The 27,654-nt window shown below is 45.9% G+C and overlaps 1 long non-coding RNA gene across 1 annotated transcript; it reads left to right on the top strand.

Annotated features, from left to right (window-relative positions):
• LOC142070768 (uncharacterized) lies at positions 1-27,654 on the top strand. Its single transcript, XR_012666710.1, has 3 exons — positions 1-113; positions 23,191-23,231; positions 27,236-27,654. It is a non-coding gene; the product is annotated as an uncharacterized LOC142070768 (long non-coding RNA).

Below are 27,654 nucleotides of genomic sequence, written 5' to 3'. Positions count from 1 at the left end.
CAGTATGCTGACAGCCTCGCTGAGTCTGAGGCATGGATGAGAGAAAGCTGGCTGAAGCTCCACCTGAGGTGATGAAGGTGGGTTGGGGGAAGCTGCTGGAGGAGATAGCAGAGGTAATAACTGGTGGGTTCCCTGTGAGGGAGTAATTTTACCATTAATAAGTAGGGTTCACAATTTAGAAACCCCAGCTGCTGGTCAATATTCCATATTACAGTAGTAATCCAATCAGTTTTTTATCATCTGCACCCAGCTAGGAAGTTGAGACCTTTCCTTTTGGACGCATACCATGCTTCTGTTATCCATTCTTTTTTTACCTGGAGATTAAACTAGTGCCAGGCAGTCTACATGGGGCTACAACTTAAACCATTCAGACTGAAGCTGGTGCAGAATGCAGTAGCACATTTACTAAGCGGTGCATTTTGCTAGGAGCATATAACATTTGTGCTCCAGGATCTGCACTGGCTGCCTATTGGTTTCCATGTGGAATTTAGGTTTGGCTATAACTTGTAAAGCCCCAACTGGTCTGATATTTGAAGTCTAGCTCTAAATTCTGCAGCTTTGATCGATCTCATAACAATACGTTGAGGTTTAATTTTCACAAAACTTTGAAGATGCAAAGTTCCATAGTAGTGCAAGGTATCATTATTGATGATCATGTTTGTCAAGGTTCCTTCCCCACTCTTTATATTTATGACACGCCCCCCAAATCACATATAGGGTGAAACACCGGCTGTGATTTCTTCCTGGAGCTCCAGGAGAAAACAGAGTTAATAAGACACATGCACCTCTAAATATACTACCAAGTGTATAAAGACTAACAATATTTTCCACATCTCAAGGATGATTTTAACCAGTTGATTTTGGAAAACTTTCAAGGGAGAGTGCATCAGCCACTTTTTTAAAAGCTCCTGAGATTTGTTGGATGTCGAAATCAAAATCTTGGAGAGCTAAACTCCACCGAATAAGGTTTTTGTTATTTCCCGAGGTGGTATGAAGCCATTGTAGTGCAGCATGGTCGGTTTGCAGGTGGAAACGCCGTCCCCAAACATATGGCGTAGCTTTTCCAGAGCGTAGACAATGGCGTAACATTCTTTTTCAGTGACTGACCAGTTGCTTTCCCTCTCAGACAGTTTTTTGCTGAGAAACACTACAGGGTGGAATTCTTGATCAGGTCCTTTCTGCATTAAAACTGCTCCCACACCACGCTCGGACGCATCTGTGGTTACTAGGAACGGTTTGTCAAAGTCTGGGGCCCTTAGTACAGGGTCAGACATGAGTGTCGCTTTCAGCTTGTTAAAGGCCTCCTGACACTTTTCGGTCCACTGAACAGCATTTGGCTGTTTCTTTTTGGTTAGGTCTATCAGTGGGGCGGCGATTTGGCTGTATTGCAGTACAAATTGCCTGTAATATCCGGCCAAGCCTAAGAAGGATTGGACCTGTTTCTTTGACTTTGGGACAGGCCACTTTTGGATAGCATCCACTTTGGCCTGTAGGGGGTTGATAGTTCCTTGACCCACCTGGTGTCCAAGGTAAGTCACTCTGTTTAGGCCTATTTGACACTTCTTAGCCTTAACAGTTAATCCTGCCTCCCTCATGCGCTTGAAGACTTTTTGTAGATGTTCCAGGTGTTCTGCCCAGGAATCCAAAAATATGGCCACATCGTCAAGGTAGGAGACTGCATATTCTCCTAATCCCACTAAGAGACCATCTACAAGTCTTTGGAAGGTGGCGGGTGCATTCCGCAGCCTGAAAGGGAGCACATTAAATTCATACAGCCCGACATGTGTGGTGAAGGCTGACCTTTCCTTGGCGGATTCATCTAGCGGTACCTGCCAGTACCCCTTGGTTAAGTCCAAGGTAGAGATGAACTGGGCCCGTCCCAGTTTCTCCAATAGTTCCTCTGTGCGTGGCATTGGATAGTTGTCTGGGCGAATTACAGCATTTAGCTTATGGTAGTCCATGCAAAAACGTATCTCCCCATCTGGTTTGGGAACTAGAACCACTGGAGATGCCCATGCACTTCCAGAGGAGCGGATTAAACTAATCTGTAACATATCCTGGATCTCCCTTTCTATAGCAGTTTTAGCTTGAGTAGACACCCGGTAAGGTTGGACTTTAATTGGGTGAGCATTACCTGTGTCAATGGAGTGGTATGCCCGTTCAGTGAGTCCTGGGGTGATTGAGAATGTCGGCATGTAGCTAGTGCACAGCTCCTTGATCTGCTGTCGCTGCATAGGCCCAAGGGTCATGGAGAGGTTCACCTCTTCCACACCACCAGCACTTTTCCTTTTGTAGTAGACACCTTCAGGCCACTCAGCATCATCTCCTCCCTGGACTGTAAACTGACAAACCTTTAATTCTCTGGAATAAAAGGGCTTTAGAGAATTAATATGGTACACCTTAGGCTTTCATTTGGAGGTGGGGAATGCTATGAGATAATTAACAGCTCCCGGGCACTCCTGGACCGTGAATGGCCCTTCCCACAATGCTTCCATTTTATGGGCCTGGAGCGCCTTTAAGACCATGACCTGGTCCCCTACTTTGAAGGAACACTCTCTGGCATGTTTATCACACCAGGCTTTTTACTCTTTAGCAAGGGCTAAAGAGGTTCAGAGAGTGTTTTGTAGGTTGGTTACAAAGTCCAGAATGTTAGTTCCTGGAGAAGGTGTAAACCCCTCCCATTGCTGCTTCACCAACTGTAATGGCCGCTTAACCTCACGGCCATATACAAGTTCAAATGGTGAAAACCCTAAACTGGGATGTGGTACAGCTCTGTAGGCAAAGAGCAACTGCTGACACACTAGGTCCCAATCACTGGAGTACTCATTTACGAATTTACATATCATGGCCCCCAAAGTTCCATTAAATTTCTCCACCAGGCCATTTGTTTGATGATGGTAAGGGGTGGCAACCAAGTGATTCACCCCAGGAGCTTCCCAAAGGCTTTCCATAGTTCCTGCCAGGAAATTAGTTCCTGAGTCTGTGAGGATGTCTGAGGGCCAATCTACCCTAGCAAAAATGTCTCCTAGTGCTTGGCACACACTTTTAGCCCTGGTGTTGCTTAGAGCTACTGCTTCCAGCCACCGGATGGCAAAATCCATGAGAGTCAGTATGTACTGCTTTCCTCTGGGTATCTTTTTCGGAGAAGGACCCAGAATATCCACAGCTACTTGCTGAAATGGAACCTCAGTGATGGGGAGTGGCTGGAGAGGGGCTTTGACCTGGTCTTGGGGTTTTCCCACTCTTTGGCACACCTCACAAGACCGGACATAGGTAGAAACATCCTTGCCCATTCCCTCCCAGTGGAATGACCTCCCCAAACGGTCTTTGGTCCTGTTCACCCCAGCATGGCCACTAGGATGATCGTGGGCTAAGCTCAAGAGCTTTACCCGGTACTTAGTTGGAACTACCAACTGTCTTTGAGGATGCCAGTCTTCCTGGTGTCCACCAGAAAGAGTTTCCTTGTATAAAATTCCTCTTCCTACAACAAACCTGGATCGATTAGAAGAGCTGAGAGGTCGTGGGTTGCTCCGTGCCACCGTCCAAGCTCTCTGGAGGCTTTCATCTGCTTCCTGTTCGATCTGGAACTGTTCCCTTGATGCTGGACACATCAGTTCCTCATTGGATTGTGAACCTAGGCTTGGTCCCCCTGGAAGCGATGCAGGTGATAGGGCTGTTTCTGTTGACTGTGAACCGCTCTCTGCTGGTGCACTATGTTGGGGTTCAGGCTCCGGCTGAGCCTCTTGTATAGGGTTATCTGCTGGTGCAGGTTCAGTGGGGCCCTCTGGTGTTGGGGTTTGTCATAAATATAAAGGGAAGGGTAAACCCCTTTAAAATCCCTCCTGGCCAGAGGAAAAATCCTTTCACCTGTAAAGGGTTAAGAAGCTAAAGGTAACCTCGCTGGCACCTGACCAAAATGACCAATGAGGAGACAAGATACTTTCAAAAGCTGGGAGGAGGAAGAAAAACAAAGGGTCTGTGTCTGTCTGTGTGATGCTTTTGCCGGGGACAGAACAGGAATGGAGTCTTAGAACTTAATGAGTAATCTAGCTAGGTATGTGTTAGATTATGATTTCTTTAAATGGCTGAGAAAATAGCTGTGCTGAATAGAATGAATATTTCTGTCTCTGTCTTTTTTGTAACTTAAGGTTTTGCCTAGAGGGATTCTCTATATTTTGAATCTAATTACCCTGTAAGGTATTCACCATCCTGATTTTACAGAGGTGATTCTTTTTTACTTCTATTAAAAGTCTTCTTGTAAGGAAACTGAATGCTTTTTCATTGTTCTAAGATCCAAGGGTTTGGGTCTGTGGTCACCTATGCAAATTGGTGAGGATTTTTACCAAACCTTCCCCAGGAAGTGGGGTGCAAAGGTTAGGAGGATTTTGGGGGGAAAGACATTTCCAAACTACATTTTTTCAGGAATCCAGATAAAGTTTGGTGGTGGCAGTGGAAGTCCAAGGGCAAAGGGTAAAATAGTTTGTACCTTGGGGAAGTTTTAACCTAAGCTGGTAAAAGTAAGCTTAGAAGGTTTTCATGCAGGTCCCCACATCTGTACCCTAGAGTTCAGAGTGGGGAAGGAACCTTGACAGGGTTGCAAGCACTGCATTCAGTGCGGGCACTGGTTCTGGTGCTGGTTGTTCTGCCAGTTCCGGTTCTGGGACTGGCTCTGTCTGGGTCTCTGGGACTGGATCCACTACTGCTGTTGCTGACGTTGGCATGGGGTCCGGTTCCATCACCTCTGACTGGGTTCTGGTAGAAGTTTCCAGAATAGAGCTAGGTGCGACAGCTTGCTTAGCCTGGCTACGGGTGACCATTCCCACCCTCTTGGCTAACTTCACATGATTGGCCAAGTCTTCCCCCAACAGCATGGGGATGGGATAATCATCATAGACTGCAAAAGTCCACGTTCCTGACCAGCCCTTGTACTGGACGGGCAACTGGGCTGTAGGCAAGTCAAAAGAGTTTGACTTGAAGGGTTGAATCATCACTTGGATCTCTGGATTGATTAAATTGAGGTCCACTAAGGAAGCATGGATAGCCGACACTTGTGCTCAGTGTCCCTCCACGCAGTGACCTTCTTCCCGCCCACACTCACAGTTTCCCTCTGCTCTGAGGGTGTCTGGGAGGCATCTGGGCCTGAGGATGTGATTCTGGTTTAATGAACTGTAATCTGTTGGGGTTCTTGGGGCAGTTGGCCTTTACATGCCCTGGCTCATTACATTTCAAACATCGTCCAGCTGACAGGTCACTGGGGCGAGGCAGGTTGCTGGAGAATGTTGTGGCAGGACAATAAGGTGTCTGGAGTGTTCCTTGGTGTGTAGTTGGGGCCTTAGGCTGTCCCCAGTAGTAGGGTGAGGTCAGAAGTTGTCCCTTCTGGTCCCTGCTACAACTGCGACCAGTATTGTTCCTTTCTCCTCCCTCCACCCATTTTGTTCCGGTTTGCCTCTTCTGATATTCACCCCAAGTGCTACTAGTTTTTTTCTTTTCTGCTACCTCCACCCATTTGGCTCCAATCTCCCCCACCTCAATTACAGTTGTGGACTTCCCATCTAGGATGTATCTTTCTATTTCCTCAGGAACACCCTCTAAGAACTGCTCCGTTTTCATTAGGAAGGGCAACTCTTCTGGAGATTTAACACTTGCTCCTGATATCCAGGCATCCCAATGTTTCACAATGTGGTAGGCATGTTGGGTAAATGACACGTCTGGTTTCCACCTTAGGGCTCTGAACCACCAATGGGAATGCTTGGGTGTTAGCCCCATTCTGACTCTCGCCTTGGTTTTAAACAGTTCATACTTGTTCATCTGTTCCTTAGGCATTTCAGCCACCACCTCAGCTAAGGGTCCACTGAGCTGCGGCCTCAGCTCTACCATGTATTTGTCTGTAGAGATACTGTACCCAAGGCAGGCCCTTTTGAAGTTTTCTAAGAAGGCCTCAGTATCATTGCCTGCCTTGTAGGTGGGGAACTTCCCGGTTGTGAAGAAGTACCTGGAGAAGGATTGCTAGGGTTTGTTAGTATATTCTGCTGAGCCTTTGCCTTCTCCATCTCCAGTGCATGCTTCCTCTCTTTTTCCTTTTCCTCCAGTTCTTTTCCCCTTGCCTCCATAGCTCTCCTGTGGGCGGGCTCTTGGGTTTTTTCTGGCTCTTTCGCTGCCTCCAGTTCTCTCCTGTGGGCAGCCTCCCTTTCCTCCTCAGTATGCTTCCATTCTTTTTCCTTTACCTCCATAGCTTTCCTGTGGGCAGCCTCTTTGGCTTTTTCTGCCTTGGATTCTGTCATCTTAGCCTCTCTGTTTTTAACTAACTTTACACCAGAGAGTTAAAAAAACCCAAAAAACTGGCTTGTAAAATTTTTGTGCTGTAATGTGATACCTATGTTCTCTGATAGCTATTCTCAGCCTACAGAAAAATCCTTTGTCTCCAAGCAAATAGACAGAAAACCCTCTAGTTGCTCTTAGCTAAAAAAACAAAAACAACAACCTCTTCAGTCTGTGAAAAACTTGTGAATTTCCCTGCAGGAGGTTAACTACCCTGCCTTCAGGTAGAGAAAACTCCAGCTCAAAAAGAATGATCCCTTTTGTTATGCCTGCTGCTCTGGCCCCCAAGCAGAGACAGAAAAACTCTAATTGCTTTCTGGTTGAAACCTGCTTTCAAGCAGCCCAAAGAAAAAAAAATGTCCTTTTAAAATCCTACTGTGCTTCTGGTTCAAAATGATCCCCCAAAAATCTCAAATTAATCCCACTGCTCTGCCACCATGTCAAGGTTCCTTCCCCACTTTGAACTCTAGGGTACAGATGTCGGGACCTGCATGAAAGACCCCCTAAGCTTATTCTTACCAGCTTAAGTTAAAAACTTCCTCAAGGTACAAACTTTGCCTTGTCCTTGAATCTTATACTCCCACCACCAAGCGTGTTAAACAAAGAACAGGGAAAGAGCCCTGTTGGAGACGTCTTCCCCCAAAATATCCCCCCAAGCCCTACACCCCCTTTCCTAGGGAAGGCTTGATAAGAATCCTCACCAATTTGTATAGGTGAACACAGACCCAAACCCTTGGATCTTAAGAACAATGAAAAAGCAATCAGGGTCTTAAAAGAAGAATTTTAATTAAAGAAAAGGTAAAAGAATCACCTCTGTAAAATCAGGATGGTAAATACCTTACAGGGTAATCAGATTCAAAACACAGAGAAACCCTCTAGGCAAACCCTTAAGTTACAAAAAGACACAAAAACAAGAATATACATTCCATTCAGCACAGCTATTTTACCAGCCATTAAACAAAAGGATATCTAACGCATTTCTAGCTAGATTACTTTCTAACTTAACAGGAGTTGCAAGGCTGCATTCCTGATCTGTTCCCGGCAAAAGCATCACACAGACAGACCCTTTGTCCCTCCCCCCACCCCGGCCCCGCTCCAGCTTTGAAAGTAATTTGTCTCCTCATTGATCATTTTGATCAGGTGCCAGTGAGGTTATCCTAGCTTCTTAACCCTTTACAGGTGAAAAGGTTTTGCCTCTTGCCAGGAGGGACTTTATAGTTCTGTATACAGAAAGGTGGTTACCCTTCCCTTTATACTTATGACAATGTTGAATGATAAATGTTTTAGGTACTCTTCAAATAAAATGGAAGCAAAATTAATAACTATGGAAATAAATTCTGAGAGAATACTAAAACTGCTTTCCAAATATGTTGCATATGAGCGTGCTGTTGCTTTCTCATGGAAACATAATTTATTTGAAATATGTTATTACTAGCATGTCTTTAAATATAAAACTTTACTCAAAGAAGATAAGTACAGTTAACAAGGAATTAGATTGGTAGATGCTTAGTTTGAAAGCTCAAAATGCGCTATGGGAAAATATTTTTTATTATCACAGACGCCTTTGCAATGACTGCAGGGGAAATTAAATGATATTTGTTGACATCAAAAGGGCTATAATTAACACCTAGAAGTGCTAAAGAAAATTATATAAGTACTCATTTTCTTCTATTGCATCAGATACCTAGGACTTTTTCTGGTAAATAACTTTTGCATTTCCCCTGGTAACTCATGCATACAGTCATTAAAAATAGCTTACTAAATAGCATGGCATCCCAGGAACCCCAGGTGACACAGGAGGAGAGCAGCCACCTCTTCCAGGGTTATCATCATCTTCCTCCCCAGATGAGGTGGTGGCAGGCACCTCAGGGGCCCCAGCCTTAGAGGACTGCAGGGTTTTGCAGCAATTGTTATGGTGGGTAGTCCAAAGCCTGGGGATCCAGGTGGTGGAAGTGGTAGAGAACACCAATCCAATGGTGGACATCCTCACCCCCTCTAGGCCTGACCACATTGCCCTGCCTTTAATTAAAACAAACCTTTTGGCAGACCCCAGCCTCATTCCCCCTATGGCTAAGCAAAATGAGAGATGCTATTTTGTACCATGAGAAGAAGCTCCTATTTTGTAGCCATGAGAAGAAGCTCCTGGCTACAAGTCATTGGTCTGCCCTATGAGGTCCAACAGATCATTCAAGGCCTCCCCTTTGAGGGTTCAGCTCTTTTTTCGGAAAAGACCGATAAGAAAGTTCATAGTCTAAAGGACTCGAGATCCACCCTCAAATCGCTGGGCCTCCAGACTCAGCAGAAGCACTTCAGGCCACAGCCTCCTCCACGTTTCTACCAGTCAGAGAACTTACAGGATGGTTCCCAGAGGAGAAACAGGAGTGGCAGGAAGAGACCACACTAGCCCTCAGGCCAAGGTTCTGGCCATCCCAAGTCATCTTTGAGCAAGAAGCAGGCCTTTTTAAGGTGTGCTTGAGGACGACACACCAATGCCACAACTGGATCCTTACCTTACCTTCTTGTCCTAACTATCCCCTTTCTACCCTGCACGGTCCCGTATTACATTGGGCTGCTGGGTGCTCCTCACGGTTATTCCATTGGGATATTCCATCCAATTCTCAGCCCTCCCCGCCCTTCCACCCCCCTTTCCCATCCCTCTTCAGGGATCCTTCTTATCCAGAAGGTGCACTTGCTCCTATCGCTGGGGGCAGTGGAAGAGGTTCATCAGAAGCTGAAGGTCCAGGGCTTCTATTCCCAGTATTTCTTAATACCAAAAGCCAAAGGCAGCCTCAGGCCCATCTTAGACCTGCGTGATCTCAACAGGTTCATGAAGAAACTGAAATTCCGTATGGTCTCTTTGGCCTCCATTATCCCTTCCATGGATCCAGGGGATTGGTATGCCGCACTCGACTTGAAGGATGCGTACTTTCATATAGCGATCACACCATCTCACAGAAGGTACCTCAGGTTTGTGGTCAACCACACCCATTACCAGTTCACAGTCCTCCTGTTCAGCCTGTCAGCGGTGCCTTGACTGTTTACCAGGTGCACGGCAGTCATGACCACATTTCTGCACATGTGGCTCACGGGCCACTCCAAAGTTCAAGGGGAGGCACAAGTCGACTTCATAAGAATGACATTCGATGAACAGGGCCTTCTCCTGAATGTGGCAAAATCAATGCTCTGGTGGAATCCCTGGTTCAGTGGATAGAATTTATAGGGGCAGTACTGGACTCAACACAGGCCTGGGCATACCTCCTGGAATTGAGATTCTGAGCCCTAGACAATATCATTCAAAGTCTCAGATAATTCCCTACCACTCCAGCAAGGAATTGCCTGAAACTCCTGGGACATATGGCCCTTCGTACCTATGTGCTGCAACACGCTAAGCTCAGACTCTGGCCACTCCAATTGTGGTTAGCCTCGGTGTATTGGCTGGTTCAGGACAATTTGGATAGGGTCATCACTCTACCTCGCCTGGTCCTCGACTCCCTCCTGTGGTGGCTTGATCTGCAGGTAGTGTGTGCAGGAGTCCCCTTCACCAAACCTCAGTCATCCCTCTCACTAGTGATGGATGCTTCAGCCTTGGGATGGCATGCACATCTGGGACACCTCAGGACTCAGTCTCTGGTCTCAGGCAGAACTCGTGCTCCACATCAATGTCAAAGAACTGAGAGTGGTCCTTCTAGCATGTCAGACCTTCCAAGCTCATCTGGAAGGGAAACGTGTATCGGTAATGACAGACAATACTACCGCAATGTTTTACATAAACAAATGGGGGTGCATGAGCCTCTCCCCTTTGCCAAGAAGCCCTCAAGCTGTGGGACTTGTGTAGCTCATTTGATACACCTGGAAGCATTGTACCTACTTGGAGTACAGAACGAGTTGGTGGACTCTCTCAGCAGGTCGTTCCATGGCCATGAGCGGCCTCTGTGCCCGAATGCCGTGAACTTTATCTTCCAACAGTGGAGGTTTCCCCAAATAGACCTGTTCACCACACGACACAACAGGAAGTGCCAGCAGTTGTGCTCCTTCCTGAATCACAGCCCATCTCCATCGCGGACATGTTCCTCCTTCCTTGGGGGGGGATCACCTCCTCTACGCATTTCCTCCTATCCCTGTCATTCACAAGATGTTCCTCAAAGTTCAGAGGGTCGAGGCCTCAGTGATATTGACAGCTCCAGCCTGTCCCCATCAACACTGGTACACATCTCTCTTGGAAATGTCAGTGGAAGCCCCAATCACCTTGCCATTCGTCCTGGGCTTGATAACTCAGGATCATAGTGTTCTCCAGCACCTGCACCTTGAGTCGTTGCACCTCACTGCATGGAAGCTCCATGACTGAACCTGATGGAGCTCCTTTCTTTGGACCCGGTCAGACAAGTCCTCCTGGGCAGTAGGAAGCCCTTCGCCAGGGCTACGTAGCTGGCCAAATGGAAGAGATTTTTGATCTGGTCAGCGCAACACCACCCGTCTCCGACACTCATGTCCATACCTTTTATACTGGACTACCTTTTCCACCTTAACCAGCAGGGACTGTCCATGTCATTAATAAAGGTCCACTCGACCGCCATTTCTGCCTTCCATTCAGGCACAGAGGGCTGGTTAGTCTTTGCCAACCCTATGGTCACCCATTTCCTGAAAGGTCTCGATAGGTTGTACCCACACGTCTGACAGCCGGTCCCAGCCTGGGATCTGAATCTGGTCCTCTCCAGACTAATGGGACCACCATTCGAACCACTGGTGACATGTTCTCTATTGTACCTCTCATACAAGGTGGCATTTATGGTAGTGATAATGTCAGCCAGGAGGGTGTCTGAGCTCAAGGCCTTAACATCAGAGCCCCCTTACGCGGTGTTCTGTAAGGACAAGGTTCAACTCAGGCCATATCCAGCTTTCCTCTCTAAAGTTGTTTCCCAATTTCACATCAACCAGGAGGACATCCTCCTCCCAGTTTTTTATCCTAAGCCACACTCAAGCGGCAGGGAACAGAGGCTTTACTCATTGGACATTTGCAGGGCATTAGCCTTTTACGTTGAGCAAATGACACCATTCCATAAGTCAATTCAACTGTTTGTTGCCATAGCAGACAGGATGAAGAGGCTTCCAGTCTCCTCACAACCTGGCAGAAGTGCCTGCCCCTTCACTCACAGCACACTCTACCATGGCGCAGGCTTTGTCAGCAGTGTTCCAGGGGCAGGCTCCGACCCAGGAAATATGCAGAGCGGTGATGTGGTCCTCGATACTTACTTTTACATCACATTACGCAATCACCCAACAGGCCAGAGACGGTGCAGCCTTAGGTAGAGTGGTGCTCCAATCAGCAAATATTTGAACTCTGACCCCGCCTCCACATCCTAAAGATTGCCAAATCGTTGTGGCAGACCTCCTCTTCAATTCCACCTACTTCTAAGAAGGCGGAAAAGAAGCATTGCATTCCTGGTTTTGAATATCTGTAAACACACCCTCCATCGGCATCACTGGTCATGTCCGCTGTTAATGAAAAGGACAGGCAGGACCGAGTCAGTGGTATGCCAAGAGACTGGACTTATTTGGCAGACAGATTTATTCGATGGCCAGCCTGCAATTTCGGATGTCTAACCACCAGGACCTGTTAGGCAGGTACAATTTTAATCTGAGGGAGTCCCTTAACAAATTCAAGGAGGCCCTCCCACAGGACCAAGCCCAGGAGTTTGCCACTTTAGTGGACAAAGGCACAGCGATGGCAAGGGTACCCTTCAAATGGCCTGGGATGCTACTGACTCAGTGGCCAGGGTGGTCGACTCCGTGGTGGCCATGAGGTACAACTTCTGGTTGCAGTCCTTTGGGTTATCCCAGGAGATGCAGGCCACTATACTGGACCTCCCGTTTGAGGGGGTGGGGCTCTTCTCTGAGTTCACAGTCTGAAGACTCCATGGCCTTAAAGACTCCCGTGCCACCTTCCTCTCCTTGGGCCTTCATACTCCTCAGCAGGCAAGGAAGAAGTTCTGCCCTCCACATCCACAGTCTAGGTATTTGGGGACTCCATGGCTGGGCACCTACAGGAGACAGGATAGAGACAAGGCATATAAACTGTGACACTCATCATCTTCCCATTTGCCTGCTCAGCCTGGCCCTTCCAGGAACCAAGGAGGCCAGAAGCAGTCATTTTGAGGGTGCGCTTGAGGACAACGTCCCTGTCACTTCCCAGATCCACTCCTCCCATTCTTTCCTTGACTGTCTCTGCCCCTTCCGGTCGGCCTGGTCTCAGCTGACCTCAAACAGTTGGGTGCTCAAAGTAATATCCTCAGGTTTACACCGGGCAGTTTGTGGCCGACTGTCCCTCTCTACTGGTCCCCTTCCCCGTTGCTCTTCAGGGACTCTTCTCACAAGCAACTCCTCGTCCAAGAGGTTGAGAACATCTTGCGCGTGGGGGTGGTGGAGGAGGACCCTCAAGACATGAAAGGAAAGGGGTTCTACTCCCGCTACTTCCTAATCCAGGAATCAAAAGGGGGCCTCAGACCCATTTTGGACCTGTATCATCTCAACAAGTCCCTCAAAATGTTGAAGTTTCTCATGGTCTCCCTGGCCTCCATCATCCCCTCACTGGATCCGGGAGACTGATATGCTGCACTCGACTTGAAGGATGCGTGTTTCCATTTTCGCAGGTGTCATAAATATAAAGGGAAGGGTAACCACCTTTTTGTATACAGAACTATAAAATCCCTCCTGGCCAGAAGCAAAACCCTTTCACCTGTAAAGAAGCTAGGATAACCTTGCTGGCACCTGACCAAAATGACCAATGAGGAGACAAGTTACTTTCAAAGCAGGAGCGGGGGGGAGGGAGGCGTGGGACAAAGGGTCTGTTTGTCTGTGTGATGCTTTTGCTAAGACCAGTTCAGGAATGCTCTTCAGAACTCCTATTAAATTAGTAAGCAATCTAGCTAGAAATGCATTAGATTTTCTTTTGTTTAATGGCTGGTAAAATAGCTGTGCTGAATGGAATGTATATTCCTGTTTTTGTGTCTTTTTGTAACTTAAGGTTTTGCCTAGAGGGATTCTCTATGTTTTGAATCTGATTACCCTGTAAGGTATTTACCATCCTGATTTTACAGAGGTTATTCTTTTACTTTTTCTTTAATTAAAATTTTTCTTTTAAGACCCTGATTGCTTTTCATTGTTCTTAAGATCCAAGGGTTTGGGTCTGTGTTCACCTGTGCAAATTGGTGAGGATTTTTATCAAGCCTTCCCCAGGAAAAGGGGTGTAGGCCTTGGGGGGATATTTTGGGAGGAAGATGTCTCCAAGTGGGCTCTTTCCCTGTTCTTTGTTTAACACACTTGGTGGTGGCAGCACAGGGTTCAAGGACAAGGCAAAGTTTGTACCTTGAGGAAGTTTTTAATCTACGCTGGTAAGAATAAGCTTAGGGGGTCTTTCATGCAGGTCCCCACATCTGTACCCTAGAGTTCAGAGTGGGGAAGGAACCTTGACAGCAGGGCATAGGCACTTCCTTTGTTTTACACTGGGCAAGCATGATTTCCACTGCACAACATTTCCATTCGGTCTCTTGTTAGCCCCAAAAGCATTCACAAAGTTCATAGCATCAGTGGCTGCTTAACTGAGGTGCCGGGGTATTCAAATTTACCCCTGCCTCAACAACTGGCTAATAAAGGGTTGGTCCCGGGATCAGGTGCGGCAGCATCTCAATCTGGTTTGTTCCACCTGTCACGACCTGTGGCTGTTAATAAATGAGAAAAAGTCTACCTTAATCCCAGTACAATGCATAGAATTCATTGGAGAGATCCTCGACTCTACTCAAGGTAGAGTCTTCCTCCCCAAGGCTCAGTTCCAAGCTATGGCAGACCTCATATCATGCATGCAAACCCACCCTCTTACCACTGCTCATATGTGCCTGTGCTTGTTGGGCCACTTGGTGGCCTGCATTTATGTGATCCCGCACGCACGGTTCTGCCTCAGTCCCCTGCAGCTTGTGGCTGGCATTGGTCAACGTCCCCAACAGACACAGCATGGACACTGAGGTCAGGGTTCCGGACCACATACAGTCATCACTCAACTGGTCGCAGAGTCCTGCATTGGTGTTGGAGGGAGTTCCTTTCACAGCTGTGTCCCTGTCAGTGACCCTTGTCTCTAATGCCATGGACCTGGGGTGGGGAGTCTGTCTGGGTGATCTCAGCATGCAATATCATTGGTTGAGTCACAATCACTCCTTACACATCAACATCAAGGAGCTCAGAGTGGTTTGCTTGGCCTGCCATGCCTTCCTATCTCACATAAAAAACAGGGTGGTCTAGGTCCTGATGGACAATACAGGGGCTATGTTCTGTATCAACAAGCAGGGTTGAGCCAGATTGTCTGCCCCTTTGCCAGGAAGCCCTCAGGCTCTGGAACTACTGTGGACAACATGGCATCAATGCGATACAAGCGTATCACCTCCCCGGGGCCAGGAACACTTTGGAAGATTGCCTCATGAGGACCTTCTTGTCTCGCCACGAGTGGTCCCTCCCCCCAGAAATGATCAGCTTCATCTCCTAGAGGTGAGGAACTCCCCAGGTGGATCTGTTTGCATCCAGAAAGAACAGGAAATGTCACGTTTTCTGCTCAATTCAGGGATCGACAGAGGCTCCCTGTCAGGCACTTTTCTGTTCCTGTGGTCAGGGACTCTGTTCTACACCTTCCCTCCAGTGCTGCCGATTCAGAGCTCTCATGAAAATAAAATAGGACAGGGCAGAGGTAATCCTCATAGCACTGGTGTGGCCGTGCCACGCTGCTGGACCTCTCAGTGGCTGCTCTGTTACAGCTGCACTCAGGCTGGACCTGCTGTCCCAAAACCATGGCAGTCTTCTGCATCCAAACCTGGCAGTGCTGCACCTGACTACTTGGCTGCTGCATGGTTAAATGTGGAGGAGCAGGAGTCCTCAGCTGCTGTCCAGCAGGTCCTGTTGGGCAGCAGAAAGCCCTTCACCAAAACAACCTATCTGGCCAAACGGAAGTGGTTTGCTTGTTGGACCTTGGATAAAGGTATTCAGCCCAAGTGGGCCTCGCTGCAGTTGATCCTGGACTATTTGCATCCCAAGCTCCAAGACCTGTGCCTTTCATCTATCAAGATCCACTTGGCTGCTATTTCAGCCTTCCATCCACTGCTTGAGGGTCAGTCCATTTTCACCCAGGACATGACTGCCAGGTTCCTCCAGGGCCTAGAGAGCTTCTACCTGCATGTCAGGGACCCCGTTCTAGCATGGGACCTGAATCTTGTTCTGTCACAGCTCACAGGACCCCCCTTTGAGCCTCTGGCTTCCTGCTCTCTCCTCCTGTCCTGGAAGGTCGTGTTCCTAGTTGTGATAACGTCCACCCACTGGGTCTCTGAGATTAGGGTGCTTACCTTGGAACTACCCTATACGGTCTTCTACAAAGACAAAGTCCAGCTGCAGCGCATCCAGCTTTCCCGCCCAAGGGAAATGACCCCAGATGTGTAGACTAGCCCTTAGAAGAGTTTCCATTCAAGATAGACAAGGGATAGAGGCACATGGCCGGGAGAGGGCAGACTCCTCTACACTTCCATTTGCAGCATAGGGGGCTCTGAAAGGTGTGAAGTGACTCATTCTCCTCAATGAGATGTTCTCAGCTGAATGAGAACACCCCAAGGAGATGAATACAAACTGAAACAATAGCTCTGAGACCTGCAAACTGCTCCATTCATTTTACTGGATGTTCCCTTCCCCCTCCTTGAGTGCTTTAGAGAGCCTGTGATAGACGTGAAATATACCCATTCTCAGCTCCCCACTCAAAGGAGCAGGATTTCTCCAGATCCTAGCTTATATGAGGGATAGTGATGGAGGCCTCAGACCCTCCCAAATGCATGAGAGAAGATAGGGAGGGGGTGTTCAACTCCAGGCAAGGGGACCCCCAAATCCTGGTTCACACATGGGGAGCTGCAGGAAGATTTTAGACACCCAGAGGGGCAAGGTGTCAGATGTGCAGTGCAGGAAGGGGTATTCAGAGCCCCCTAGATCTGAGTGCGTACACTCACAGGAGGGGAGAATTTGGAGAGGACAGGTACCCCTCTCCCTAGTCTTCCTAAGCCCTGCCACTCAATCCATGTTCCCCTTCCCAGTATCCCACCCCTTCACTCCCCCAAGTCTCCATTCACCTCTTTCACCTCTTCTGCCACCAGTCCCTATTTATCCACCTCCTCATAATCCCACTTCAACCCCCAAACCCTCTCCTCCTATTTCCCCATATTTCCACGCTCTAATTACCTCTCCGTGGAAGCATTCACATGTCTAATTTCCCCCCAAAGATTTTGGGCTGCACTAGCAGTACTGTGGGGTGCAGGAGGGTTGGGATGCACTGAAAATATTGCAAACAAATTGTGTTGGGGAAGAACCCAAGCAGGAGCTATTAGTGACCAATGTTTTGACCCCAAAGTCTGAGGGGGGATTGTTTATGGGATTTATTACCACCAGAACAGTACGTGTATTTCTCTGAAGTGACCAATGTCTCAAATAAGGGGAACAGGAAGAGGTTTCCAATGTGCCTGCAATGTATCACTGTATCAGACAGCATTTAGTGCAAGCTGCTCAATTTTTGTGAAGATAGTCATGAATCTGCAAAAGGCATTCATTGTACTGTAACGACCTATCTAGAGAAACACCAGCTTAGTGTTAATTGCATTAATGTGAACTATGCCAACACAATTCGGTGTATCCGTTGTTCTGTACTGAAAATGACCGCATTTCGAAGGCAAACTGCCCTGCACACATAGCCCACATTACTTGCAAAAATGTGTAAGCAGAGTTTGGATGAGCTCTCCCCTGACCTCTAGTGGTGAGCTATGGAAAGACTTCAGAAGCTGATCTTGTTTGCATAGACACACCCATCCTGCCTAGGTGCTCAGCATGGTGGGATTGCGTGCCCAAATGATCACTTGTGGCTGGTGTTGGATCCCCAGTCTCCTTGTTTGTTGGGGTACGAGTAATAAAGTGTTATCCTTGTTGTGTGATCTGAGGGCAGCAGAACTGTACCTGGCATACCCCAAAGGAGGGACTCACCCTCAACAGAGCAGCACGTGCTAGGTAGGGGACATGGGTTCCAAAGCCCAATGAACGGGGAGAGGTGTTTGGTGGTGTGGGTGTTGTTTAAGGGTCCCAGATACCATTTAACCCTTCCTCTCTTCATGATATAATAAAAGATCTAATTTAGACTCAATATAGAGTCTTGTTACATGCTGCAGAGCTGAAATTACTGATACCTAGGTCTAATACTTACTTTGGGACAGTGTTTCTATTGCAAGAGACTGGGCAGTGTGCATTAGCAGTAAGGCTCCCCCACTAACAGCTGAAATTGTGGTCCTCAAGACATCTTGGTGAGTGAGCAACTGGTGGAGAGGCCTGGCAAGTGGCCAGCAGCGTAGCTGGTGGAGGGGGCCAGAGCAGAGCCCTGCAGAGTCATGCCAATTGGCTGTTGGAGTGATGAGCTAGTGCCTGAGCAGCGCAGGGTGTAAGCTGCCTTCTTACTCCCCCTCCCACCTAGGGTGGGAGGTAAATTCTGCAGATGAATCTCTAAAGTCTGGGGCTGCACTGGCGAAAGACAGCAACTGCGAGTGGGGTCAGAGAAGGGACAGGTATGTTAAAGGGACTTTTGCATTGCTGGACTTTAAGACCCTGAGGGGAAAAGGACGCTCCTTTCATTTATTACAAAGCCAAACAACTGCTGGGAAAGCTACTACTACAAGAAGAAGCAAAGGTAATGCACGACTTCATGAAGTTTTAGGACTATATGCTTTTGTACATTGATAAATGGTTTAATTTCTCTACTGACACTCAGTGATGAAGCTGAAACCCATGTGTCTCTGCAAGAAGCTTAGTTTCTCAGAGCTTGAGGATGTAACAGATGCATTCAAAATGAGGGAAATCCTAACATGGACCAGTTCTAGAAGGAATACTGCACCAGTCAGTCAGTCAGTCATCAAGAAATGACATTTCTAAATCTATCAGTGAAAGTGGATGTATATGTTTCAGAAGTGTGGAAAAGAAAACTTTTAAATCTTGCTCTAAATGATGTCATTTGTATTTAATGTACTGGAATCAAATGCAGTTGTAGAGAGAATTTTTTTATGAATGGGGAATAAATGGTCTCATACAGATGCAACATAGATTTAATTAAAAGCCAGCTCAAAGTTTACATAACTTTGCAGGATAACTGGAAGTGTTTCTTCATTTCTGTACAAGATGGGTATTTCTTCCTGCTTTTTGCAGCACTCAGAAACTACCACTTGTGAATGTAGCAGAGTACTGCTTATTACTGATAGTATCTGGAAGAGGGGTGCGGCATGGGTGCTAAGAAAACACTCTTATTTTTGAAATACAATGTTGGCAACCCTAGTTCCAAGTGTCTCTCCCCTGCTGGGGTAGTCCTTGACAAAAAGGGGGGAACTTAACTCAAATCAACTGAGTTCATATGAGTAGGTGAGATGGAAATGCCACGCTCTCAGGGTGTATCTGCAGCACGTCTTCTCTTCCCTTAGGGAGGCACCTTCATGCAGTTGTTGTAGGGAGAGATCCCGCTTTCCCTCAGCTCTTCTCTCAGGAGCTGCAGGTTTGTTATACCGATAAAATAAAAACCAGCAGAATCTTAAAGGGGAAAAGACAAAATGCCACGTTTGTTTTGAATATAGAAAGAATCATAGTAAGCAGTTATAGCTATAACATTCCATTCAATTTCATATTTATTCACACATTCATTCATACGCACACACAGGTTCTGCTAGTTGCCAGCCTTAGAGTTGCTCATGCCAAGCCACTGGCCAGGTGGCCTGGACATGAGGAGGGAGCAGGGCCTTGTCAGATGCTCATCTGATGCTCCTGGAAGTTGGTTTGCAGAATCAGACCCCAAAGTCCATTTTTATAGGAATTTCTTCCTATGCCAGTCTATGGGAATTGCTTCAGCAGGATGTTGCTGAATCAATCAGCAGATGGCACATTCCTGACAGCTCCATGCTGCCAGATGTTATCTTGTTCTTTGGTTCTCCCATACTTGAGGCTGTTGGGTGGATTCCAATCTGTTTGTCTCCACTCTGCGCATTCTTTGGCTGATCAATACTGAACTCCTAGGCTGGCACTTCTGTGATCATTTATTATTCACACCAAGCATCCATCCACATACATCCTCTCTATTTTAATCACAATTGTTAAAGCGTTAAATACAACAAAAGGGCAGGGAGTCTCTGTGTGCTGTTTCTGTTGTTACAAAGTATTGCTTTGAGAACAGACTGTTTTAGGATGTATTGACAATTAGCAGCTTGCAAATTTCACAGAGAGGGAGAAACAGTAAAAATAAGAGACCAAGAGACCTCTTAATTAGTAATTCCCCATAATTTAAATTCCAGGGTATCAAACTCATTTGTGATTTTAATACAGAACTTCTTTAATATGATCCAACATAAAAGGTTTGCCTCCAAGTGAGCTGTTGTGCTCCTTTTTGACTTCTTGTCTAGTCTGTGCCTCTGTTGTAGGGTTGGTGGGGCAGGACAGGCTGAGCCTAGAGCAGCACATTAATCCCTGGTTGGCCAGTGTGGGGTTTATATAACCCCATCACAGAATCCCAGAAAGAAGGTTAAAGAAATCAAGGCACAAGGTGTGAGCCAAGATTTTTCTAGTGGGAATAGTGAGGAAAGAGGAAAAAGCTATAGGGCCTAGCAGAAGACTGAGTAAGGGGGGGGAGAGGAACTGGAGATGATACAGAGGCTGAGGATTTGGGAGACATGAAAAATAACAGTGTGAGAAAGAAGTTTAGTAGGATCAAGAAGAGAAGTTGAGTTTGGAGGAGACTGAGTTACAGGTGGTGGTGGGATAGCCAAAAAAGAGAGTTTGAAAGGTATTTGAAGATGTGAGACTGGGCAAAGCAGGAGAAGTCAAGGATAGAGTGGTAGATTTGGGCATCATTCACATAACTGTGGTAGAGGAAGCCAGTAGAACATTTGTGGATGGCAAGTTTAGAGAATGAGGAGGAAGGGACTGAGGAGTAGAAGCATGAGGAACACCAACAGATGGAATGAAAGGGAGAGGATGAACCACCAAAAGAGATGAAGGAATGATCAGCAAGGTTGGAGGTGAACCAGGAAAGCGAACTGATTAAAAGAGTGGGGGGAAATCAAGGGAAAGAGAATGAGAAGCTCCACTGAAAGTAGCTGAGAAATGGTAACAAAAATGATAGAAGAATCTTTAAGACTTAGCTATGAGCGAATATTTAGTACCTTTTTAGAATTGGTTTTTTTTTTTAAGAGGGAAAAGCCTTTATACAATGGATAAAACAAACGCTTTGAGGCTTTTGCTGAGTCAACGATCTGTTTAGTTAGTGGTCCTATGACACTGATACATTTCAGCACTCCATGAATGGTACCATATGGAAGTTGATATCTTTTCAAAAAGGATGTCAGAACTAGTCTGTACCTTTTGAGAATACTGCATAATGAGAGATTTTTTAAAAAAAGACTCTTGGCAGATTAGTGTGATACAGAATGTATTTTGGTCAAAGTGTTGAAAATTACATATCTTCCTGTGGTCTAGTGTTGTAAAGGAGTCAACCCCTGTGAAATATACTTAGTATCAGTTCCAAAACAATCAAAGCAATTTATGTTGATATTTAATTTAACCCCATGTTAATTATTGCTTCTGTGTATCATATGCTTGGGTCATGCCAGGTTTACTTTTTCCTATTTACTTTAAAGGCAGCTCTAGCTCTTCTGTAGCTTCTGATTCTGTCTGTCAGCTTCTCAAATGTCATTCCTCTTGACAGGTAAGAGTTTCTCAGTCTCTCTGGGATTACTCTGGTTTACTATTACAGTATAGTCTCCTACCATAGTCAGGATTAAAAATTAAAGTGATAATTCAATCAGGAAAATCCCAAGACAGTGACTATCTTCAATAAGATTTTTTTTAATGTGACCTGACTGACCTTATTAGCTCCATGTTAAGACCTTTACCTTGGCAGATGGAAGTGCCTAGCCCCATTATATATCTTCTTAGCTGCTATCAACATAGTATGTGACTGGAAGACACATTCTTTTCTAATCTACAATTTGTCTCCCAGGAATTTATGTTTTCTTTCATGAGAAATACCCTCATATATCTCAAATGAGACATCAAACCCTTTGTACTGCTCTTCTTCCAAAGAACTTTTCTTATTCTCCATCAGAAAGCTGCATAAATAAAAGCCTTGGTATCCTCCTGTCAAAACACTGCCTAGCTTCTTCCAGTCTTAGGTATTTCTTATTTGGGACCACTCTGCTCTGTGCAGTCAAAACATAATTTTCCAAAATTATAATCAAGAGCACTAAGTTTAGATTCATTTTTCACTTTTTTGTTTTCAAAATCTCTGCCTTCATGACAAATAGTAACCTAAACAAACAGTTGTAAATCTTCTCAACCATTTCCACTAACTCCAAAATATTTACTTGTAATATATCTCAATAAGATCTGACAGAAATATAGCATTTGTTTTGACCTAGCATCTGTTCTTTGTGTAATGTATAGGCTTGTTCAAATGTATCTTTACAGTGGACTCCATTCATATGCCAAAGTAACTACAGCCAATCTGTACTAATTGAAGTGCTTAATATTTTTTTTTAGCCAAAGAACATAATCTAATTCCTCATCTTCAGTCCATCATTTTGAAAGTTAACATTTTCACTCTTTACAAACTGTTTATTTTACTCATGGTTGTATGCACTGCAGTTTATTACAGCATATTGTTTCTATGGTTCACTAGGCAGGTAACTTGTAGCAAGCTATTAGTCTCACCTGTTGGCTGTTGTATCCACTCAGAATTCTGCATATATTTTAACACATTTTAAAATGAAATTTTAGACCACACCTGTGAATGCAAGTCAGGAAAATGTACACACAAATAACTAGCAAGGTGTCTGTTAGGCCATTTGTGTGAACAGCTATTATATGTATTATGGCAAAATACCTTGTTCGCCTCAGTAGGCTGTCCTTTTTAGCCTTGGAGACTCAGGTTTGGGGCAAGGCAAATCCTTATAGGTGGCACAGGGTCCTGCTATTCCTCTCCTCAGTTAATCTCTTGTGCTTGTTTTCCTTCCCTCCTGGGAAGGTCTGGTGTCTTGCTGCAAACAGCCTACTAGCAACTTCCCTACTCCCCCCTCACTCTCTCCCTCCTACCACCCAGGAGAGGGTTTAAAAAGGTCCCAAGTAGTTGGAGTCAGCTGAACCTAATTGGTTCTCTAGCAACCCCTTTTCAGCTGAACCTTATTGCCACCTGGTTCTGTCTCCTCAGTGGATAGGAAGGGGCCTTTTAATCCCTTGGGACTAATTACTACCCCCCTTTTGTAGCTGTTTGTCCTGGGTTTACCACAGTATTCAATTATAGTACAAGATCTTACAAGATTATCTTTCACTCCTGTTGATATATTTCTGAAAATTGCCTCGGAATATCTTGCTTTGAAAACCTTCCTAGTAGGGTTGGGAGGGGAGGAGAAAAAGGGGAGTAAAAATATAATGGTTTTCAGTCCAGCAACCACTTTGATCTTCCTTCAAGATCTATACAAGGTTTTTTGTGGATTCTGTATCTCAAGATTTTAGGAATCTGCCTAATGACATTCTATCATTGTTAAGCATTTTGAAATAGGGACATTTCATCCCACCCTGCCACATTTGTTGTACAAAGATGTTCTTGACTTCCTCATTTGAGGTGGCCAGAGCTTCTGTAGATCACTGTGCTTCCCTGGTTTATTTCAGCTGGGGTATTGTCTTTGCCTGTGATGGCTAGCTTATGCTTTAGTGTGTGTTGTTAATGGAACTTCTTGTCTTGAATGAGTTCTGTACAAATGATGTCAATCAACTGTTTCTTATTTTCAGTAACCATCGAGGCAACTTTCTGGTGGAGGTGGCTGTTGGGGGTAAGCAACTGATGCATGCTGCTTGCTTTTGTAGCCTTGCTTCAGCTTGGATCCTTTGTTGAAGTCTTTGTACCTGTCAAAGACCAGGTATACTCACCTGCTAGTAGCTTGTGTTCAGTGTAGACTCCAAAACTGGTCACAAAGCCCTTGAAAATACTACTTGCTGATCAGCATACTACCCAAAGATCTGCAGAACTGTCAATGTCTGTGCAGGTGCCTTCTTGTGAAGTATGTCTAGCTGACACACCTTTCTGCAGCTCTTTTGGTTAGGCTTAGCCTTGGCAATCCTTGATTTCAAGCACAAACCGAGAGAGCCACACAGATGTAATGGTGCGTGGTGTGTGTTTGGTTTAGAAGCTGTTAATGTCTATAATTGTCCAGTGTTTGAAAATTAATTCTCCTGAATGAATATGTACATTTTAAGTGAGCATGCTCTGAGACTACAAGAAAAATATGTCTCGGTTTGTGGGGAGGAAGGGGTGCACTAGCAGGCTATACTGCTAATACTGACGCTGATACAGATATAGCATGTGTACCTCCTAGCTAATCATGTTCCATACAAAAATATTAGTGTGAAGTTTTCATTAAAAATCAGTGAAAGTGGTTTCATTGTCACCTGGCTCATGAAGCAGGAGGGGTGGTAATAACTGTTCATACTTCAAAATCAACAGTGGCAAGGTGTCATCAGGCAGTTTCTTTCAATTTAGGGTCTTGACATTCAGAATCCACAAGACCTAAAGATGAGGCATTTAAAAACAGCCACTTTCACTTCTTGGTCTGCACAAATAGTAACAAGGACAAAATGGGAAAGGTACTACAGACATTTTGAAATAGAAATTTCTATTAACATTAGAATTGTCCCCAATTTTAATCCCTCAACTCAAACACCCCAGAGCTTTTGAGGAGGAAGGGGAGTTGTCATCTAATGCAGACCCAGATCAGAAGTTCATAATTTTGGCCACTATGTGTAGTAGGCTAAACTGAAACCCTGAATCTGAATGTCATTGAACTTTGCAGGAGAGGGGATTTTAAATGGCCAGCCATGAAACTGTGGCTGTGACCAGCAATGGAAGTGCCAAGTTTTCTCTCCTGCCTGTGTATGAAGAACAAGTTGGTGCCCATACTAGAGTAAAAAAATTGTGGCTTGGAAGGAAAAGTACAGAGACTGTGGAGCATCAGAGAGGCTAAGGAATTCTGGACAATTAGAGTTGGGAAGCATCATGGCTCCTTAAGCACCTATCTATAATATGCAGGCAGAACAAGCTACATTGAGTGACACATGCTGGCAGTCTTATGCTGCCAATTTTAAAACATTCTTGGAATTTCTAAAAATTATAGCTGACAACTTCCTAACACAGGTGTTGCATCCTATTTCTATATTAGACCTCATCTTGACAGATAAAGATGAATTTATCACAGATGTAAATATCAGTGGTTCATAGAATCATAGAATATCAGGGTTGGAAGGGACCCCAGAAGGTCATCTAGTCCAACCCCCTGCTCAAAGCAGGACCAATTCCCAGTTAAATCATCCCAGCCAGGGCTTTGTCAAGCCTGACCTTAAAAACCTCTAAGGAAGGAGATTCTACCACCTCCCTAGGTAACGCATTCCAGTGTTTCACCACCCTCTTAGTGAAAAAGTTTTTCCTAATATCCAATCTAAACCTCCCCCACTGCAACTTGAGACCATTACTCCTCGTTCTGTCATCTGCTACCATTGAGAACAGTCTAGAGCCATCCTCTTTGGAACCCCCTTTCAGGTAGTTGAAAGCAGCTATCAAATCCCCCCTCATTCTTCTCTTCTGCAGGCTAAACAATCCCAGCTCCCTCAGCCTCTCCTCATAACTCATGTGTTCCAGACCCCTAATCATTTTTGTTGCCCTTCGCTGGACTCTCTCCAATTTATCCACATCCTTCTTGAAGTGTGGGGCCCAAAACTGGACACAGTACTCCAGATGAGGCCTCACCAATGTCGAATAGAGGGGAACGATCACGTCCCTCGATCTGCTCGCTATGCCCCTACTTATACATCCCAAAATGCCATTGGCCTTCTTCGCAACAAGGGCACACTGCTGACTCATATCCAGCTTCTCGTCCACTGTCACCCCTAGGTCCTTTTCCACAGAACTGCTGCCTAGCCATTTGGTCCCTAGTCTGTAGCTGTGCATTGGGTTCTTTCGTCCTAAGTGCAGGACCCTGCACTTATCCTTATTGAACCTCATCAGATTTCTTTTGGCCCAATCCTCCAATTTGTCTAGGTCCTTCTGTATCCTATCCCTCCCCTCCAGCGTATCTACCACTCCTCCCAGTTTAGTATCATCCGCAAATTTGCTGAGAGTGCAATCCACACCATCCTCCAGATCATTTATGAAGATATTGAACAAAACTGGTTGTTTAGATGCAAGTGATTATGACTTGATTACATCTGTTAAATGCAAGCAAAATAAAGTCCAGACCAATAATATATACTTTGTTTTAAAAGAGCCAGTTTCACAAAGCAGAAAGCAATTGAGCCAAATCAGATGGGAGAAAAAATTTAAAGAGATCACTTCCTCCTGATTGGGAAAGACCTCCAGCCTCACTGATTGACTGGGATGCACAATTTAAACCAGAAAAAGGCACAGAAAGTTGTATGACACCTAGGTGAATACTTGGCAGACTGCTATTATGGACTCTGCCTTCCCACACATTCCTGGTTTCTGCTCTCCTAATCCCAGACCTCCATCAGTTCTTGGTTCCTGCTTTCCTGTCTGACTCTAAGTCCCTGCTCCTATGCCTTACCCCTGATGCTGACTCCAGGTTCAACCCCTAACTTGACTCCTGACTGTCTCTGGCTCTGACGCTGGCTCTGGTTCCAGGCTCCTGATACTGACCATTAGGGCTGGACACCCATGTCCCATGCCTTACAGCTTGCTCAGACCACTACCAACTCCTGAATGGGTCCAACCAAGGATGAACCTGGTGGAGTTCCCCACGCCCCAGATGGGCATTGGCATTGCACAAGCAGGTGATCTGCCTCCAAGCAGACAACAGAGCATTGAAAGTGCCGAACACGTAGCTGGCCACTGAGAATCAGACATTGTGGAAGGAAGTCCCTCAACTCCAGGCAGAGAACCCTGTGCCTATCTGGCTGCTCTGTCACCTGAGCTGGAAACTGCTGTCCCTCTGCCAGAGTGCTTCAATGGAAGCCACTCTAAATTCCCAGGCTTCATGAATCAGTGCTGCCTCATGTTATTGCTTCAACCACAGGAGTATGCTTCCAACCATGCCAAGATAGTCTTAGTAATCTTCCTGCAGCTAGAGGTTTGGTCTGGGCCTCTCCCCTGTTGGAAGCCAACAGTCCAGTTCTATCCAACTGGGATGCCTTCCAGCAGGTGATATCAACCATCTTCAGTTACTCCAATCCCACCCTTTCTGCTGAGGGCATCCTGCAGAAACACCAGCAGGTTTGGGGCACAGCTGCTTTCTATGTAGCTCACTTCAACCATCTTGTATGATACAAGGAATGGAATGGGGGGCTTGTGGGATGAGGTCAAGGATGAACTGGCCCAAATCAAGACCTCGGTGGGTCTGGACACCTTTAGAAAATTTGTTATCCATATTATTAATCATCTTCACGAGCAATGGTAAGAAAAAAGAGGGGCATCACAACCATGCCCCCCCCACTATTGGATTCTTCCCCACCAGTTGACACAATGCAGATAGACCTGACCTGCTAGCAACTCAAGCCTGAAAGTGAGAGAGTGATAGTGACTCCTTAACCTGTGTTACTACTGTGGTAAAGCAGGCCACACTAGGGAACCCAGTCTGACAGAATGCGGAAAATGAGCCAGCCCAGGTTTGGTGAAGAGGGATAGCCTGGGCATCCTAACACTGTTTCCCTGAAACCCAAACTGAGGTCCTTAGATGAACACAGTACTGCTTCCTTCGACTGGCACTGCACCTACAAGTAGCAGTCGAGGCGTTACAAATCCTGTGCATTCCTAACAATTCTCTCTCCACAGGAGGCCCTCGTTGACTTGGGTGCAGCAGACAACTTTTATCAACGCAGAAGCAGCCCAGGAACTACAGATTCCTCTGTAGCCTACGTCCCTTCCAGACCTGGTAGAGGAGATCAACATGTCCCTCTTATCCTCCAGACCAGTGGCTATGGAAACTGTTCCTCTCAAGGGCATCAAGAAACCTTACAGTTCAGTGCCATTCACTCCCCACACTTTCCTCTGACCCTGTGTATCTCGTGGCTGGCCCTCCACAATCCCTTTATCAGCAGGCATGCACTACAAGTTGAATTTTTCTCAGAAACTAGCCACATTTCACACCTATCTTCAGAAGAAGTGCACTCAGGGCCTTATTCATAAGAGCATTTCACCTGCCGGGGCTCCAGTCCTCTTTTTGTTAAAAAATAAAAAAAAAAAGGATGGAA

This window comes from Caretta caretta, chromosome 1, assembly GCF_965140235.1.
Source record: "Caretta caretta isolate rCarCar2 chromosome 1, rCarCar1.hap1, whole genome shotgun sequence".
In the NCBI taxonomy this organism is placed as follows: Eukaryota; Metazoa; Chordata; order Testudines; family Cheloniidae; genus Caretta; species Caretta caretta.
The sequence above is the reverse complement of the archived record's forward strand: the minus strand, read 5'-3'. Positions and strand labels throughout refer to the sequence as shown.